The sequence below is a fragment of the Bactrocera oleae genome, chromosome 2 (assembly GCF_042242935.1).
Source record: "Bactrocera oleae isolate idBacOlea1 chromosome 2, idBacOlea1, whole genome shotgun sequence".
Lineage (NCBI taxonomy): Eukaryota > Metazoa > Arthropoda > Insecta > Diptera > Tephritidae > Bactrocera > Bactrocera oleae.
This window is the reverse complement of record NC_091536.1, coordinates 41,639,570-41,656,447: the sequence shown is the minus strand read 5'-3', so window position 1 is coordinate 41,656,447 and position 16,878 is coordinate 41,639,570. Positions and strand designations below refer to the sequence as shown.

At 32.9% G+C, this 16,878-nt stretch overlaps 1 protein-coding gene and 2 long non-coding RNA genes across 3 annotated transcripts in view; 2 read left to right on the top strand and 1 right to left on the bottom strand.

The window, feature by feature from the left end:
- Positions 1 to 16,878, bottom strand: part of Nepl16 (Neprilysin-like 16) — a 1,095,435-nt gene that overhangs the window by 88,394 nt on the left and 990,163 nt on the right. The gene's annotated exons all lie outside the window — the stretch shown is intronic.
- LOC138858967 (uncharacterized) lies at positions 1,829 to 2,565 on the top strand. Its single transcript, XR_011398006.1, has 3 exons — positions 1,829 to 1,923; positions 1,988 to 2,183; positions 2,241 to 2,565. It is a non-coding gene; the product is annotated as an uncharacterized lncRNA (long non-coding RNA).
- LOC138858968 (uncharacterized) lies at positions 15,174 to 15,911 on the top strand. Its single transcript, XR_011398007.1, has 3 exons — positions 15,174 to 15,268; positions 15,333 to 15,528; positions 15,586 to 15,911. It is a non-coding gene; the product is annotated as an uncharacterized lncRNA (long non-coding RNA).

Below are 16,878 nucleotides of genomic sequence, written 5' to 3'. Positions count from 1 at the left end.
TTGAACAACTAACGAAATTAAACAATGCAGTTGAAGAAAAGCGGCCCGAATTGATAAATCGAAAAGATGATGTATTCCATCATGACAATGCAAGGCCACATACATCTTTGGTCACTCGGCAAAAATTATTGGAGCTTGGTTGGGCTGTTTTGCCACATTCACCATATAGTCCTGACCTTGCACCATCGGATTACTTTTTGTTTCGATCTTTACAAACCTCCTTGAATGGTAAAAATTTCAATAATGATGATGTTGTCAAATCGTACCTGATTCAGTTTTTTGTTAAGAAGTTTATGAACGTGGGATTATGATGGTGCCTGAAAGATGGCAAAAGGTTATTGATCAAAATGGGCAATACACTACCGAATAAAATTATTTAGTTCCATGAAAAAATTGTCTTAGATTTAAAAAAAAAAATCCGCAATTACTTAGTTGCCAACCAATCGGGTCAATACCACCCTCAACTCCCATATACTGCTTATTATAATTTTCGCTATTCTATCAAGTTGTATACCAAATATGTCGTTCGATGTCCCCAGTATACCACATATAATGACTTCCGTCTTTCCAGCGGACTTTATACCATTCAGGTTGGTCAAAATGTGATATTTTAATGAAATTAATTGGACAAGTTTTCTTAAACGCTATGTAGTTTGGAGCTGAATTAACCTTGGTCAAAACCTTATATCTCTAATACAAAGAGTTCCGATCCTCTGGTTGACGTTTTCCACATCAACTCAATATATGTATATTAAATTTAGTCTTTTCGGTCGAGTTAATATCACATCTCATTTGAAGATATAATAAAATTTTTAGCTGCCGCGAACTAATATTTAACAATAAAACTGAGTCTAAGGTTATGGCCTTCAATATAAGTCAAGAAGATACCAAATTTGTTTTACCACCACCTGAAGGAATTTACTGGACTTTAATTCTTGAAAGTTGCAAGAGAACAAAAGGTTCGGTTACACCCGAACTTAGCTCTTCCTTACTTGTTTAATAATGTATACCACCACAAAGGCTCGTAGAAGTTTTGCTCTTGTCCAATATACCGGTAGTGACAGACCGTCCCACTTCAATGCAACGAGCACAAGCGAGGAGGAAAAATTATGTGGAAAGGAAAAGGATGGGGCTTCTTGCCAATCTATACGAAACACAGATTAGTAAAAAGATTATTAAATTGTATTATATACAAAGAGTTATTAGAAATAAAAAAGTTGGCATTGTTTCAAAATCAGGTGAGAGAAGCGTATTATTTTGTAATAAATACAGTAACTAGTCTTACCTAAGAACCAAATATTGCTTTGTTTAGCAAATGCCCTTTTAATCGTTCAGATTAAAAACGAAAGCGTCGTGATTTGCACCATAAACCGGTATTCAAAAAGCTTAAAATTCTCATAAATAATAAAATACTTCGATAATAGATATTGCAATTCTTTTCATGGTAAAATGATGCCAACCAACCATTATTTTTACGTATAAGGCAATCTTTGAAATGTTTTGATCTTCTTCAGTAATTTGGTTTTTAATCTACTGGTCATAAAGAAACAGACAGCTCCTCACACACGTTTGTGGAAATGTTCCTTCTTTATTATTTAGCAGAAAATAAAACGCTTCCTTATTTAAACGAAAATAACTTATGAATCTTCAACCAACATTATTTGTAAATAGTTTTACATCCCTGCAAGCCACGACTAACCACTTTCTCCGGAGGTTTAACACAATTACACATTTCTTCTTCAAGCACTTACAGCAACGCATATTTTAGGGACATTCCTTTTTTAACCAATTTCGAATTTCCCAAAAAAACAAAACTTGCTATATAATTTTTGTCATATTTGTCATTAATGTCAATAGACACATCCCAAAACGGAAAATAGCAAATGCAACAAGTCACTTGCGTTTGTAAAACACACAAGGAAAGTAAGTTGAGAAAACTATGTGTAATTTCGTAAATATATATTTTATTAATTAATATATTTTTTAGTATAAATAAAGTAGTTCATCTATCCAACTGTGGATCAGACAATGCTTTCTCCAGTGCCCTACATAAAAGGTTCAACAGTTTTACGCTAAATTGAAGATTTACTGGGAAAAACTCAGGTCTTCGAGCCATTCCTACGCAGCTACATTCAAAACCGCTAATCGAAATTGATTGTGACTTGTGGTTTAGCCATGATGATGTACCTAAATGTAAACATTTATGCTTGAATGTATAAGAATAAATTTTTTTTTGAAAGCATTTTCAGATTCGATGAATCACTTGCTTGTCATGATGCTTCGAAAAAATTATCGAAATTTTGGAACACTAGTCTAGCACTGATTTTTAAAAAATGCTAAAAACTCCCAAGGTACGTTTTCGGTTTTTGAGTTTAGCCATGAGAGCAAGTGAAAGTGTCAATAATGAAATGATGGCCGTAAATGCGGACATCATCAAAAAGATTCTTACTTTTTTATAAATCGATAAACTAATGTATTATCAGGACGCAAAATTATTTGTATTAAATATATTAATGTTAAAAATATATGTCTATTAATCTAGCATGGAAGTTTTAATATTTGTAACTGAGTTGATAAGAAAAAAATAAATAATTTCAAAATTTTGTTTAAAATTTTAACAATATTTTTTATTAGGAATCCGAAAATGCAATACTTCGTCAGTTGACGATTAGGGAAATTACAGCAGTTCAGCTATATATTTTTTGTATGACACTGCTGAATAAGTGCATAGGATGCATGATCACTCGTACCATATACTTGTACGTACGTATAAGGAGAAAGTAGTGCAGATTGTCACGACGCCAAAGGTTAACCAGTTTAAGGGTTGGAAAACATAGTTTTTCACTAGTTTTTTAATCACTTTTGGCTGGCAGGGATATACACGAAAAAACATGTTTTTCGAAGATTAAACTTAGATCTCTTGTAGCATCATCATAGTATTGACAGAAAAATGTTAAAAATCATTGAAATAAGAGGACAAGGTAGATTATGTAATTTACACATTAAACTTTGATCTTTTGTAGTATGATCATTGAAACAGGAGGAAAAGGAAGATTATGTAATTTACAAACCATAGTTAATAGTGATGCTTGATGTATATTCAATTCGGAACTTTGAAGGCATATATTTCGATTTTGGATGCTAACTCTGAAAAACAGGCTACACTGCTTTTTTCCTTAAGACTTAGTCTCCCCTCATCAAAAAAATTGATTTTGGAATACCCTAGTGCTTTACAGTGTTATTATTCACGTTATTAATGAATAATATACACCAATGAAACTTTGAATGAATTTAGTTGATAATTTTAATATTGTATAAGAGGGTACTAGAAATATTGATTTTCAGGATGTTTGGTTTATATAGATTTAATGGTGAGATGTGTACATTTAACCTATAGGCAGGTTTCCCACTTTTAAAATAATCTATACCATACAAAATTACAGTTTTTTATATTAATTTGTAGCTCAATTATAAATTTTTCACCCCATCTGCAATACCAATCTACTCAGAGCGCTATGGAAGTTTCATTCAGACATCTTACCTTTTAATCAAGTATCGCTGGCCGGACAGACAGCTATCCGGAATCAAACTCGTCTTCATATCAATTAGATATACATCTATCTCAATTAGTTTAAAATTACAAACAACGGTTAGGTGAACGAAAGCACTTGAATACTTGAAAGCAATCAGTGAGACGATAAGAACCAAAAATTTTTCAAAACTTTACAATGGTTTCAATTTTTTATCAGTAAGTTTACAGGAAATATTTATGTTGAAGTTTAATTGGAATGTTACCATTAATGAAATTACATACGCTAATTGGCGAAAGACAGTAAGTGCGTATCCTGGAGCGCTACTTTCTCAATTTCTCAACTTGACGAACTAGGAGCAGGAAAAGCAGTTGTCGCAATGGTTTTTAGCTTACGACTTTACCATTGGTTTTACTTATCATCCTATTAGCCTATAGTACTAACAAGCGCCGTAAGAGCAAAGTTTACATTGCAAAAATAATCATACTAAACGTATTTTTCTCAAGCAATACGTGCATTTATCCTCTTGTAGCGGGGGAATAGTTAGTTGGTAACAGCAACATGTAGAGCAAATTTCCCTGCAGTATGGGAAAGAACAATAACTAAAACAGAATAACATACTGCAATACTAGTACTGCAATTACGATTAAAATTAATTGTATTGACTCACTCGCCTTAATGGGCGAGTCTTACCTTATAATAAAAATAATAAAAAAGTAAGGAAGGGCTAAGTTCGGGTGTAACCCGTTATACTCTAGCAACTTTCAAGAATCAAAGCCCAGGAAATTCCTTCAGGTGGTGTAAAACAAATTTAGTATCTTCTTGACTTATATTGAAGGCCATAACCTTAGACTCAGTTTAATTGTTAAATATTAGTTCGCGGCAGCTAAAATTATATTATATCTTCAAATGAGATGTGTATAGGTATGTGATATTAACTCGACCGAAAAGGCTAAATTTAATATACATACATATATTGAGTTGATGTGGAAAACGTCAACCAGAGGATCGGAACTCTTTGTATTAGAGATATAAGGTTTTGACCAAGATTAATTCAGCTCCAAACCACATAATTTTTAAGAAAACTTGTTCATTTAATTTCATTAAAATATGACATTTTGACCAACCTGAATTTTATAAAGTCCGCTGGAAAGACGAAAGTCATTATATGTGGTATACTGGGGGCATCGAACGACATATTTGGCATACAACTTGATAGAAAAGCAAAAATTATTGTAAGCAGTATATGGGAGTTGAGGGTGGTATTGACAGAATTTTATCTATTTTTGCCAATTCCACATACTATTAACATGCCACGGACTAATAAAATGCTCCCAGGCTACCTCACATACCATCACCAACACCAATATATATGGAGTAAAGTCAGCCGGATGCTCGAAAATCGCGATATTTGTTATATGAGGGCTAGGGCAAGTTTTCTGCCGATTTTATGTTTTAGGTAAAAGAATGTACCGTTATTAGAAAAACATATTTGCTCAATTTTATTACGATAACTAACTATTGGCCGATATATGCGATAGTAAGTCTGCCGCAAGTTCGAAAAGCTGACACACTGACCTATTGTTATTAGAAAGGATTCTCCTCGAATTTTTATTCTATATCTTACACATTCACCGATATTTTCGGTACCTGGTGGCCTGAAAAGTTATGGTCCGATTTTTTTTAGACTTGAGTTGGCAAACTTTAAGGGCACTATTTATGCAAAGTTGTATCCCGATATATTCATTGGTTCATATTTCAATTTTAAAGAATCAGAAGGAATATAAACTTGTGTTATATTGGCAGTAGTCGTGTTTGTAGATCGATTTCGCTCATTTTCGCACTAGGCATGAAAAGGGTCTAATATTTTCTTAGATATAGGTGTTCACCCAAAGGTGGGCGGTGCTCGATCGTACCATTTTATGTGTAATATTTAATGTTTCTGACATGTTTAGTTAGTGAATTATCGCACTTTCAGTAGTTTACCTATTTTCATAATGTGGTAAAATGTATTGAAGAAATTTGTTTTCTGAAAATTTGGTAATATAGCCTATATGGTTTGCGAAATATCTATATACCTATATATAAATTAAACCCGTTTCCCGTTGTCACGCCATAACTTGAGAACGGCTAGACCGATTTGACTGTTTTTTTTTGTGGTTTTCTAATACTCTATAGAAGGTTCTTACGGAAAAAAAATAAAAATAGTAAGAAAATATCTCAGCAAGATTGAAAAAATACATCTAAAATTGCATATTTTAAAAAACGCGCGTAACGAATGTCATCGTCATTCACAGCCATAGACTATATTGAAAGAGCATCGTTTGTTCGGAAATGTGGTTAACTAATTAAATTATCGCACTAATTTACGAATTTTTGAAAATTACTCGCCACAATTAAATGTACCGACTTTGACGGTAATATTAATAATACCAGTGATGATTTCATTTAAATGTAAGTATTTAATAATAATAAAATATGTATACTATGAGTTATATTTCAGAACTCAGTATACAAACTTCGCATATCCTATTAAGTAATCTGTGGTAATCTGACACACATAACCTAACATAGCGCTAACTATAATTTTATTAAGTTTTTGATAAAGTTTGTTTTGTTTTAAAGACTAAGAAGTTTGTTGTTTGCTAATAAGTGTTTGTTAATCACGGTAAGTTCGCAGCTTAATATCGATTTTTGGTAACTTTTCATGACTACACAATATTAAAATTTGGTATACACGGTTAAACAGAAAATATAAGGGAGTAATTTTTTATTTTAAGTTGGATTTTCGTTTTTAAAAATTTCACAAAGGCTGCAGAACTCGAAATACTGCAAGTCAAAGATATATAAGAGCAAATCAAACTGATGAGCAACGCGAAGCTCGAAATGAAGTGTTAGCTACAATATTTATAACTTATGAACGGCTTAACCGATTTGGCTTTAAATTGGTGAGGAGATAGCATAGAATCGTCTATTTTAAATAATTCGCTACTGTTGTTAATGTGAATGAAAACGTAAATTGTCTAGATATATTCGGAATGACATCACATAATCTTTGGTTGAAAATTATTCAGAGCTATTTCAATTCACCTCAATTATGCAACGGTACAACTTCGAAAATCAATATTAGATATTATTGTAGCAACTATTTTGACTGGCAAATTTAATGGAGAAATGGTCCTCTTACCTCGTTTTCGAATGATACTGTCAGAACGTTCGATACAAATAGAGCTTAATTTATTGAATTTGAAAATGTTTATAATTAAAAACTATAAATATTATTGTTAAAAATTAAGAACGATAAACCTCTTTCATTATTTCAAACGTTATGTACTAACAACTTTGAAAATTACTCATTTGTTTCATACTTGAATATAAAGTTAATAAAATAAAACAATCAACATATTATATTTTATTTTTATTTGTGTTTAATAACAAATCGAAGGAATTTACAATAGTATTAATCATTTTCAACTTTATATAATATATTATATATACCTTAGCCACAACAACGCGTGGACGGGGACCTCTAGCACAATTATAAATTCCATCTGATTCCCTCACTTTCCGGTATACAAATCAAGAAGCAGTTAATATATCGGAATAAAACTTTGCACGAATGGTGCTTTCAAAATATGCCACCTAATGACCAAAAATTGTGCAAATCGAACCCAAACTGTGGAAGGCCCTACGTACCGAATATGTGAACACTAGTAACTATAGTTGACTTTTTTATGAAAATATAGGTCAATGTGTGAGATATACATGTAATTGAATTTCAGAGAGGATCCTTTCTTGATACTAGTATGTCTGTATGTAAAATATGTGTTGAATCGGGTCAATACTTCACTTAGCCCCCGTATGCCTAAAATAAAGATATTCGAACTACCGGGTGACTATACCACATATATTGGCCGATATATTAGTTATCTCAAAGAAAATAAGAAAGCGTGTTTTACTCATAGCAGTGTATGTTTGTGCCTAAAATAGATAAAATTGGGCGAAAGCCTGACCAAAACTAATATCAGGATTTTCGAACAGCCGACTGACCTTACTTCATATGATTGGTGATGGTATGTGAGGTATCTGAAAGAAACCTGGGAGCATTTTATTAGTTTGTGGCAAGTTAATACAGGGTTTTTCAATAAGAGTAATATAATTTAAAAAAATGTGGAAAACGGTTGGCCTCAAGGGCCATCCCTGCAACTTCCCTCTAATTTCATACGCTAACGTTCAAATTTCGCTTTTTTCACTGCTTTTGAGCTCTTCGAAATTTTTCGTTTTCGATATCTAGCAAGTAAATCAACCGATTTCGACCCGGTTTGCGGCAAACGATGTGTTTCTTCAAGGTTTAGAACTGATTAGTTTTTGGTGTCGATCGGTCAAGTCGTTTGGACGATTTTTCAAAATTTGTATTTTTGAGATTTCTTGAAATCTACTGGTCCGATTGGGTCCAAACTTACACGAAATTCAAGTGCAATGAAACCCTTTGGAATGCCGTTTAGTTTATTCAAATCGGTTGAGCAGTTTAATAGTTATAAGAGGGTCACATACATCCACACACACACACATACATCCACACATACATACAGGCATACGGACATCATCGTAGAAATGTTCGGGGAAGCTTCCTCGACCCTCAGAACGTCGAGATCTGTTGAGAACTCGATTTTTGCAAAATGGGGTGAAACCAATATCTTCCCGATTTTTAGAAAATTTTCCATTTTCTTAGCGGGAAGTTAAAAAGCACCTACTAATTGTTAAGGAAAATCAAGTTTTTTATTTTATATGAAGTACAATACAATCGATACAATTAAATTCTGAATATAATATCATTCAAATGGCCTCCATGACTTCTTTTGTAAGAACGAATTCGATGAACTTAATTTTCGAGTACTTTTTTCACTAAATCAAGTCGTATGTCATAAATAGCACGTTCAATATTGACTCCTAAAGCTTTAAGAGAGATGGTTAATTGCCTGACTGCCTATATGACTTCAAATAACCCCACAAGAAGTAATCTAATGGTGTTAAATCACATATTTTTAGAAGCCATTCAATGTCACAATTTCTTAAAATTATTAAATTTCCAAACTTTTCTCGCAATAATTCGGTTGTTGCACGTGCTGTGTAGCACTTAGTTCCGTCTTATTGGAACCGGATGTTGTCAAGCAACTACTTCCAATTTCGTCCATAAAAAATTGGTTATCATTGATGTATGCCGCTCTTAATTCACAGTAACGGTGTCACCAGCTTTATTTCGAAAGAAGAACGAACCGATGATTCCACCAGACCAAACACCACACCAAACTGTCAATTTAAGTGAATGTAATGGTTGTTCATGACATCGACAGTTTTCTTTATTTACCGCAGCGCTCAGATGAAAATGAGCCTCATCGGAGATGGCAAAAGCGCACGAAAAGTTGCAATTGGAGAACGATTATTTTGATAATTAAATTTAATAATTTGTAAACGTTGTTCTTGCGTATATCTTTCAATTATGAAATTGCAAACATGGCTGAGTACAATAAAATATAATTACAGGTCATGACATGTTAAAAATGGCCGAAACGGCACTTAGAAATCATATCATCCAAACAGATAACATCAGGTCAATACTACCCCCACTCCCATATACTGCATACATTGTATAATAATTTTCGTTTCACTAACAAGTTTTATGCCAAATACAATATGTCGTTCAATACCTCCAGTATAATGACTTCCGTTTTTTCATCTGACTTTAAACCGTTCAGGTTGGTCAGAATGTAATATTTATATGAAATTAAATGGACAAGTTTTTTTAAAAATTGTGTGTGAATATTAAACAAATAGGTCTAGACTTTGGTCTAAACCTTATATCTTTACAATAATGAATTGCGATCGCGCTAGTTGACGTTTTCACAGCAACTCATTATATTAAATTTAGCTTCTTCAGTTGAGTTTATATCCCATATATCTCATTACAAAATGAAAAAAAGTAAAATATAGTAAAAAAACTAAGTGAGTCTCTGACCTATAATATAACTTAATAAAATAACAAATTTGATTGTAATCCATTTACGATTTCGTGGAATAATGAGTCTTAAATTGTTTGGGTGTACTTGAGAGCACATTTTTAAGCAATTTTATTAATATAATATATAACTCATTGAACAACATGTTCAGCATAACGTTTGTTAGAATAACGAAAATCAATATATGTAGTATTTGGGAGTTAGAGTCATTCGTAGACTAAATTCACATATTTTCGGCATTAACCTATAGTAGATCCAATATTATACGTGCACATAATTTTGCTAAGATATCTTACATACGTTTTCACCCGATTTTACTCATTTTAGACACAAAGATGCACCATTATAAGAAAAATATAATATTTAATTAATTTTATTAAAACAGCTCACATATTGGCTGATATATGCGATATAAAGTAAACCGGAAGTTCGAAATCTCATAGATTAATCGTTATTTCCGGTATAAGGTTAGCACCAGGCACTGGGGTCCCCGTATTCGGTAACTGAGGGCGTGAACAGTCATTGTTCGATTTTGACAATTTTTAGACTTGACATGGTATACCCCAAAAGCCCTCTTTGTGCAAAGTTTTGTCCCGACACATGTATTCTTCAGTGCTTGATTTTTATACTGGAAAGTGTAAGTATCATATGGTATTTAAAATTGTGCTTTATAAGTAAGCGTGGTTGTAGTCCGATTTCGCACTGTAATATGGGAATGTTAAAATAGTCCTATGTGTCAAATTTATAGAAATTAGTTGAGTAGTTTCGGAGATATGTGATTTCACGTAAATGTGGGCGGTCCACGCCCATTCTCCAATTCTGACACCGGCTTCTATAAAATCCCCTTGCACCATTTCGAATGTAAAATTTAATGTCTCAGACGCATGTAGTTATTGACTTATTTTACTTTTAATAGTTTTTATCAAAACCCGTTATATGGGGTGTGGGGGGGGTTATCATCCGATTTCATACAATTTCACACTGTCAAAGGAAGAGTCAACAATATTTTATCGGTGCAAATTTGGATAATATAGCTTAAATGGTTTAGGAGATATATACATTAAACTTATTGGGCCATGCCCTCTTTTCAAAAGTTTTTTCAACAATAGAGTATCCTCCCCAATGCAATTGTCTTTACCAAATGATAAGTTTATATCTTAATTTCGTGTTATTCTTTCAGGTTTTCGATTAATGGAGGTTCGTGGGCCGTGGCAATGGTCCGGACAGACAGACAGACATCCAGAATTTAACGCGTCTCGTTATTCTGATCATTTATATAGTATATATATTATATAACTCTATAGCTATCTCGATTAGTTTATGTGTTATAAACAACCGTTAGGTGAGCAAAGCTGTTATACTCTGTAGCAACATGTTGCAAGAGTATAAACATATAATAGAATACGTTTTATGTTTTATTTCCTTATACAATAAGTAAGTGCTAGCGAACAACATGGGTATCAAGAATAATATTAACCATCATATAAGTAAGTCAAGGCAATATTTGAAAAGCAAACTAAAATGTATTTGCATCGACGTGATTAAAGTAAGTAAACATTTTAGTATATTTGAGGTATACCTGATATATTCTGCGAAATTATTGCACATGGTGTAGTGTCAAGCCCAAAAAAGCCGATATTCGAAAATAATCATTAGGAATGTGAATCTATGGTTAAAAAATATTATTTCCAAAATAGCTTTATATTATATTAACTAAGCCCTAAATTAAGATACAAAACTGTAATTTGTTGCAAGGGATCGCAGTGGTAAGGGGCACTTGTAGGCTAAACATTTTTAAACAGTGGGTGTGGCCTTGCTTTCTAAATGGCTAAATGTAAATATCTCCCGAATCACTGAGGCGATCTCAACCTAACTCGCTGAGAAGATGTATGTTTAACATTTCTTTATACACTTTGAAAATGGGGAAAATCAAATTATAACCACGCCCACTCCCCATATAACGGTTATGTTGAAAATTACTATAAGTGCGATAACTCAGTGAATAAAAGAGTCACAAACATTCACAGCCAGGTTGGAAGGAGAGGGCTTTATGGAATCTTTAAGGTGAAATCTATATCTAAGGAACTACAAGACTATCTACAACCAAATTTGGTGTGTGAGGTTACGCCTACTTCATATATAACAAACTTTTAAATTATATATGATTCCTTCACTTTAAACAATACAAATCAAACATCACTGCGGTTATTAGCGTAAAACTTTGCACAAAAAGTGCCCCCAAAGTATTTAATCTAATGCCCAAAACTTGTCGAAAATGGGTCCAGGCACCAAATATGCGGATGTACCATATAAGTATGTGTATTTTTTTCTTTGCAACACCACTTTTTGTCTCACTGCACTTCTTTTTTGTCACAACACTTTTGTTTCGCTTTTGTTTTTAAGATTTATTTCAAATCCAATAGTGCTTTTCTGTGAGGCTCGAAGCACCATGACTATTTGTATACCCAATTTTATGGGGATAGCACCGTGTTATTCATACTAAATTATAAAATAAAAATATTTGTTTAATTTTGTGAATAATTCCATAACGTCACTAACAAAAACGTGTATATTTAAAATGATGACGTTTTTATTTCGGTATAGTTATTAAAAAATGGATTTAGATGAACGCGGCGGCGAGAATCCAATCCAAGAACCGTACCAAAATTTTAAAACAAATAAAGTAGCGCGCAGGATCATTGTCGCACTCGAATGAGTTGAGTGCGATGATCCAGTTCTTTTTGTTAGTTGCATGTGTGTGTCATCGCGTGTGGTGTTCTCGAATCTTGAGTGTAGTGGTGTCGTCGTGTGGAGTGAGATTCCTGAGCTATATCGCTTAAATTTTCACAGGATAAATCATTTTGACGCCTCTACCGCTAGTCTGAAAATAGTTTAAATCAGATGATAACCACCCCCACTCCCTATATAACAGTATTGATTAAAACTCAATTAAATAAACAAGTCAGAGACTTTAATTATTCGAACTTCCGGGTGACTTTATACCACATATTCTGGCCGATATATTAGTTATCTCAAGAAAAATAAGAAAGCGTGTTTTACTCATAGCAGTGTATTTTTGTGCCTAAAATGGATAAAATTGGGCGAAAACCTGACCAAAACTAATATCAGGATTTTCGAACAGCCGACTGACTTTATTCCATATGATTGGTGATGGTATATGAGGGAGCTGAATAGAACCCTGGGAGCACTTTATTAGTCTGTGGCATGTTAATAGTTTGTTAAATTGGCAAAAATATTGGGTTGGCAACTAAGGATTTCACTCATAAATGGCCTCAGTTGATTTTTAGGTTTGCTGGGGTAGTTTAAATGTAAAACACATTTTGTTATTTGATAGTTGGCGTTCGTTGAAAAATGGAAGATCAAAAGGAACATTTTCGTCATATTTTTCTTTTTTATTTTCGCAAAAGGAAAAACGCATCGCAAGCTCACAAAAAGTTATGTGCTGTTTATGGCGACGAAGCCATAAAAGAACGGCAGTGTCAAAATTATGAGATTGCAGAGAAGCTTCAGGTATCACATACATGTATTGAAAATCACTTACAACAACTTGGCTATGTTCAAAAACTCGATACATGGGTTCCATTTTTAAAACGAATGATAACTGGCGATGACAAATGCGGAAAAGATCGTGGAGCAGGCTAGGTAAACCAGCTCAAACAACATCAAAAGCTGTTATTCATCAAAAGAAGGTTTTGTTATCAGTTTGGTGGGATTATAAAAGAATTGTCTACTTTGAACTCTTACCACCCAACCGAACGATCAACTCTGTTGTCTACATTGAACAACTAACGAAATTAAACAATGCAGTTGAAGAAAAGCGGCCCGAATTGATAAATCGAAAAGATGATGTATTCCATCATGACAATGCAAGGCCACATACATCTTTGGTCACTCGGCAAAAATTATTGGAGCTTGGTTGGGCTGTTTTGCCACATTCACCATATAGTCCTGACCTTGCACCATCGGATTACTTTTTGTTTCGATCTTTACAAACCTCCTTGAATGGTAAAAATTTCAATAATGATGATGTTGTCAAATCGTACCTGATTCAGTTTTTTGTTAAGAAGTTTATGAACGTGGGATTATGATGGTGCCTGAAAGATGGCAAAAGGTTATTGATCAAAATGGGCAATACACTACCGAATAAAATTATTTAGTTCCATGAAAAAATTGTCTTAGATTTAAAAAAAAAAATCCGCAATTACTTAGTTGCCAACCAATCGGGTCAATACCACCCTCAACTCCCATATACTGCTTATTATAATTTTCGCTATTCTATCAAGTTGTATACCAAATATGTCGTTCGATGTCCCCAGTATACCACATATAATGACTTCCGTCTTTCCAGCGGACTTTATACCATTCAGGTTGGTCAAAATGTGATATTTTAATGAAATTAATTGGACAAGTTTTCTTAAACGCTATGTAGTTTGGAGCTGAATTAACCTTGGTCAAAACCTTATATCTCTAATACAAAGAGTTCCGATCCTCTGGTTGACGTTTTCCACATCAACTCAATATATGTATATTAAATTTAGTCTTTTCGGTCGAGTTAATATCACATCTCATTTGAAGATATAATAAAATTTTTAGCTGCCGCGAACTAATATTTAACAATAAAACTGAGTCTAAGGTTATGGCCTTCAATATAAATCAAGAAGATACCAAATTTGTTTTACCACCACCTGAAGGAATTTACTGGACTTTAATTCTTGAAAGTTGCAAGAGAACAAAAGGTTCGGTTACACCCGAACTTAGCGCTTCCTTACTTGTTTAATAATGTATACCACCACAAAGGCTCGTAGAAGTTTTGCTCTTGTCCAATATACCGGTAGTGACAGACCGTCCCACTTCAATGCAACGAGCACAAGCGAGGAGGAAAAATTATGTGGAAAGGAAAAGGATGGGGCTTCTTGCCAATCTATACGAAACACAGATTAGTAAAAAGATTATTAAATTGTATTATATACAAAGAGTTATTAGAAATAAAAAAGTTGGCATTGTTTCAAAATCAGGTGAGAGAAGCGTATTATTTTGTAATAAATACAGTAACTAGTCTTACCTAAGAACCAAATATTGCTTTGTTTAGCAAATGCCCTTTTAATCGTTCAGATTAAAAACGAAAGCGTCGTGATTTGCACCATAAACCGGTATTCAAAAAGCTTAAAATTCTCATAAATAATAAAATACTTCGATAATAGATATTGCAATTCTTTTCATGGTAAAATGATGCCAACCAACCATTATTTTTACGTATAAGGCAATCTTTGAAATGTTTTGATCTTCTTCAGTAATTTGGTTTTTAATCTACTGGTCATAAAGAAACAGACAGCTCCTCACACACGTTTGTGGAAATGTTCCTTCTTTATTATTTAGCAGAAAATAAAACGCTTCCTTATTTAAACGAAAATAACTTATGAATCTTCAACCAACATTATTTGTAAATAGTTTTACATCCCTGCAAGCCACGACTAACCACTTTCTCCGGAGGTTTAACACAATTACACATTTCTTCTTCAAGCACTTACAGCAACGCATATTTTAGGGACATTCCTTTTTTAACCAATTTCGAATTTCCCAAAAAAACAAAACTTGCTATATAATTTTTGTCATATTTGTCATTAATGTCAATAGACACATCCCAAAACGGAAAATAGCAAATGCAACAAGTCACTTGCGTTTGTAAAACACACAAGGAAAGTAAGTTGAGAAAACTATGTGTAATTTCGTAAATATATATTTTATTAATTAATATATTTTTTAGTATAAATAAAGTAGTTCATCTATCCAACTGTGGATCAGACAATGCTTTCTCCAGTGCCCTACATAAAAGGTTCAACAGTTTTACGCTAAATTGAAGATTTACTGGGAAAAACTCAGGTCTTCGAGCCATTCCTACGCAGCTACATTCAAAACCGCTAATCGAAATTGATTGTGACTTGTGGTTTAGCCATGATGATGTACCTAAATGTAAACATTTATGCTTGAATGTATAAGAATAAATTTTTTTTTGAAAGCATTTTCAGATTCTATGAATCACTTGCTTGTCATGATGCTTCGAAAAAATTATCGAAATTTTGGAACACTAGTCTAGCACTGATTTTTAAAAAATGCTAAAAACTCCCAAGGTACGTTTTCGGTTTTTGAGTTTAGCCATGAGAGCAAGTGAAAGTGTCAATAATGAAATGATGGCCGTAAATGCGGACATCATCAAAAAGATTCTTACTTTTTTATAAATCGATAAACTAATGTATTATCAGGACGCAAAATTATTTGTATTAAATATATTAATGTTAAAAATATATGTCTATTAATCTAGCATGGAAGTTTTAATATTTGTAACTGAGTTGATAAGAAAAAAATAAATAATTTCAAAATTTTGTTTAAAATTTTAACAATATTTTTTATTAGGAATCCGAAAATGCAATACTTCGTCAGTTGACGATTAGGGAAATTACAGCAGTTCAGCTATATATTTTTTGTATGACACTGCTGAATAAGTGCATAGGATGCATGATCACTCGTACCATATACTTGTACGTACGTATAAGGAGAAAGTAGTGCAGATTGTCACGACGCCAAAGGTTAACCAGTTTAAGGGTTGGAAAACATAGTTTTTCACTAGTTTTTTAATCACTTTTGGCTGGCAGGGATATACACGAAAAAACATGTTTTTCGAAGATTAAACTTAGATCTCTTGTAGCATCATCATAGTATTGACAGAAAAATGTTAAAAATCATTGAAATAAGAGGACAAGGTAGATTATGTAATTTACACATTAAACTTTGATCTTTTGTAGTATGATCATTGAAACAGGAGGAAAAGGAAGATTATGTAATTTACAAACCATAGTTAATAGTGATGCTTGATGTATATTCAATTCGGAACTTTGAAGGCATATATTTCGATTTTGGATGCTAACTCTGAAAAACAGGCTACACTGCTTTTTTCCTTAAGACTTAGTCTCCCCTCATCAAAAAAATTGATTTTGGAATACCCTAGTGCTTTACAGTGTTATTATTCACGTTATTAATGAATAATATACACCAATGAAACTTTGAATGAATTTAGTTGATAATTTTAATATTGTATAAGAGGGTACTAGAAATATTGATTTTCAGGATGTTTGGTTTATATAGATTTAATGGTGAGATGTGTACATTTAACCTATAGGCAGGTTTCCCACTTTTAAAATAATCTATACCATACAAAATTACAGTTTTTTATATTAATTTGTAGCTCAATTATAAATTTTTCACCCCATCTGCAATACCAATCTACTCAGAGCGCTATGGAAGTTTCATTCAGA